Here is a 3,583-nt window from a genome sequence, read left to right as displayed (position 1 = left end):
AAGTGCAAGAAACACTACCACGTGGGCTGCGCCGTGCAGGCCAACGGGCTGCTGCAGTTCTTCGGGCAGTTCAAGTGAGTTGATCCTGTGGGACGCGCGGTGGGCCGAGTTGTGGGTGATTGAGTCTGCAGTACGCTTCACAACGCCGAGTTGGAACCGGGGACCCGGGAGCTTTGCACGACGGCTTCCGTGTGAACGGTCGCAGCTGCCATGACCACATCAGCCGGTGAGTAATCTTGCCGTCCGATGGCGCTGTGTCCGGGTGACGGTGACGTGCGAGCCATGCATGAGCCGAGCGTAAGCCGAGCATGAGCCGAGTGTGAGCCGAGCATGAGCCGAGCGGAAGCCGAGCGTGAGCTGAGCGGGAGCCGAGCGTGAGCTGAGCGGGAGCCGAGCGTGAGCTGAGCGGGAGCCGAGCGTGAGCTAAGCCTGAGTCTAGCGTGAGCCGAGCGCGAGATTAGCCAGAGCCGAAAGTGAGCCGAGGGTGAGCTGGGCCTGAGCCAAGCGTGAGCCGAGCGTGAGCCGAACGTGAGCCGCCGTGGCTGTCTGGATGACCCCGGCCGTCGGCCGGCCCCTGCAGGTCGTTCTGCGAGGAGCATCGGCCGCGCCCAAAACGTGGTGGGCCGAGAGGCGGGGCGAGAACTGCGGCATCTGTCTCGAGCGCACCAACCCGGACGACGCGTACAACGTGCTGTGGACGCCCTGCTGCCGACACTTCTTCCACAGGCCCTGTCTCCAGGTTGGCGGCGGGGGGGGGGGGGGGGGGGGGGGGGGGACAGGGCGCGGCGGCGCCATGTGCCAGAGTGATGGATTGATGTCAGTGCTGGGAGTGCTGTATGTTGACCACTTGTTGGTTAGAGAACTGTAGACAGAGAACTTCGACATAGAACGATTAGTTAAATGGCATGGCTCATCACTTGGGCTTCTAGTTCCGCTCGTGTAGAACATCAAACATGCTGCGTGGAAACACATTGTGAAGCATCCACTCTACCGGACAAAATATTTGCTATGACTAAGCGATGTGCACCACATAAATTAGCGTGGTGCATAACGGGCAGCTAGGTGTAGGAGTCTTCTTAATTAAGTGAAAAAATGTCCAATGCGGAATATTGCCATCAACACCGTCTTCTGCCTAGGTGTAAGGAACATAGTTTGTTGTGATCCCGGCTCCTAATGCACGTATCTTTTTCAGAGAATGGCTTACCATTTTGGATACTTTTTCTATTGCCCAGGATGCAGGAACAAGGACAACATCAGCGGGTTTTTGAAACACATGCGACACTTTGGAATCTTTATCCCGAAGAGGTGATGCTTTCCCCAATGCTGGTGGCCTCCTGGTTTAACACCAACGTGTTTTGTGTTATGACAGTGTGGAGAAAGATTCTATGCATCCCAGTATGTGGCTTTGCTCGTCTGTGTTAAGTGATCTAAAATTTACCGATGAGATTGCCTCACTTTGTGTATTACGAGCAACATAGCGGGAGGCATTAATAAAGATGCATGACAATTACAAAAATTTGAGTAAAGTTGGTCAGACTGTCATTATAAGCCTTTCTAATAGCTGTTAGCAGTAATAGTACCCGCCATGTGTAAAGGTAAGCAAAGAGGCTCACTGATGTGTAAATCCCTGACATTGTTTGAGAAGTGCCGTGCTTTGGCATGCTGGTGTGAGTGCATTTGAGCCGCAACCGAGCCGTGTCGTGTTTCATGAACACGTCGAGACCTCGTGCTTTGTCATTGTCATTGGAGCTTCATGACGCACTCGCTGCAGGAAGGGCGGGCACCGCGGGGAATGGAACCCGTACCTTTGGTTCCCCAGACGCGGGGGTATTGACGCAGAAGCGTTAACCACTACACCACCGGCACCACCCTCCGCTCTGCTGGTGTTAACAGAGAGCAGGCCGGCGCCCTAGGACGCTGCCGGAGCTTGTGAAGGAACCGTTCCATTATCGTAACGGATCCCTTTCTTGTGTTAACGGACCAATCCCTTGTGACGGACCGCTCCCTTGTCGTGACGGACCGCTTACTTGTGACGGACCGCTCCAGTGTCGTGACGGACCGCTCCCTTTTCATGACGAACCACTCCCTTGTGACGGACCGCTCCCTTGTGACGGACCGCTCCCGTGTCGTGACGGACCGCTCCCGTGTCGTGACGGACCGCTCCTGTGTCGTGACGGACCGCTCCCGTGTCGTGACGGACCGCTCCCGTGTCGTGACGGACCGCTCCCGTGTCGTGACGGACCGCTCCCGTGTCGTGACGGACCGCTCCCGTGTCGTGACGGACCGCTCCCGTGTCGTGACGGACCGCTCCCTTGTGACGGAACGCACCTTTGTCGTGACGGACCGCTCCCTTGTGACGGAACGCACCCTTGTAACGGACCGTTTTCTTGTTGTGACGGACCGCTCCCTCGTCGTAACGGACCGCTTTCTTGTCATGACGGGCCGCTCCATTGTGACGGATTGTGCCATTGTAACGTTCTATTCCCTTGTCGTGACGGACCGCTCCCTTGTAACCGACCACTCGCCCTTGTGACGTATTGTCCCCTTGTCGTGACGGACCGCTTCGTTATTGTGACGGACATTTCCCTTGTTGTGACGGGCCGCTCCCTTGTCGTAACGGATTGTTCCCTTGTCATGACGGACCGCTCTCTTGTGACAGACCGCCCCTTGTGACGGATTATTCCCTTGTCGTGACGGACCACCCTCTTGTTCTGTGTGTTTGGAGGATAAGTGTGACGTCATTGTGTTAGACATGAGTGACGTGACCGTCCCTGGCGTGAGTGTGATGTCACTGCCCACGGTTTTGTTCACGGGCGCTTCCACCGGCCGACTACAGGGACGCCAGCTGGGAAATGGTGCCGAACGCGTTTGGTGAGCTGCTTGAACGACACCTGATGTGTGACGTGCGCTACTGCCTATGCAGCCGGGGCAGGGCTCACCAGGACAGCGAGGACGATAGGTGGGGCCCAGAGAGATGGTATAGTATGTTGCTACTCCGCGTGCCAGGTTGTTGAGAACTTGTTTGGGATTGATTTGGTGTCATCAAAGCACCAACACTCGGAATGCAGGTACACTGTCGTTAGTATCCATGGCTTGCAGGCGACCATAAAATGTTAGAGCAATATGATTGATCAGTCTCGTGAAAATGGTGCCGCTGCTCCACCAACGCACTAGCAATCGGAGTTTTTATCTTATGAGCAGCATCCCAGACTAGGGTGTTCATGTATTTCGTGCGTGCTCGTCGTAGCCTGGTTTGCCCGCTGGGGCCCAGCTCAAGCTGATCCAATGCCTCGAACCTGACGCCTCTGACCCGATACTTTTGACTCGACCGCATGAGATCCGATGCCTTTAACTCAACGCCTCTGACCCGCCCCTCTCACCCGCCCCTCTGACCCGACGCCTCTGACCCGACGCCTCTGACCCAACGCCTCTGACCCGACGCCTCTGACTCGACGCCTCTGACTCGACGCCTCTGACCTGTCCCTTCTGACCGGCCACCTCTGACTCGACGCCTCTGACCTGCCCCCTCCGACCCGCCCCCTCTGTTTCGACGCCTCTGACCCGACGTCTCTGGCTCGATGCT

General features: G+C 56.9%; 1 long non-coding RNA gene across 1 annotated transcript; it reads left to right on the top strand.

Annotated features, from left to right (window-relative positions):
• Window positions 1-645: 645 nt before the first annotated feature.
• LOC119114761 (uncharacterized) lies at window positions 646-3,341 on the top strand. Its single transcript, XR_005096068.1, has 3 exons — window positions 646-739; window positions 1,193-1,305; window positions 2,837-3,341. It is a non-coding gene; the product is annotated as an uncharacterized LOC119114761 (long non-coding RNA).
• The last annotated feature ends 242 nt before the right edge of the window (window positions 3,342-3,583 follow it).

Source organism: Pollicipes pollicipes, unplaced genomic scaffold (assembly GCF_011947565.3).
Source record: "Pollicipes pollicipes isolate AB1234 unplaced genomic scaffold, Ppol_2.1 Scaffold_3087;HRSCAF=3621_pilon_pilon_pilon, whole genome shotgun sequence".
In the NCBI taxonomy this organism is placed as follows: domain Eukaryota; kingdom Metazoa; phylum Arthropoda; class Thecostraca; order Pollicipedomorpha; family Pollicipedidae; genus Pollicipes; species Pollicipes pollicipes.
The sequence above is the reverse complement of the archived record's forward strand: the minus strand, read 5'-3'. Positions and strand labels throughout refer to the sequence as shown.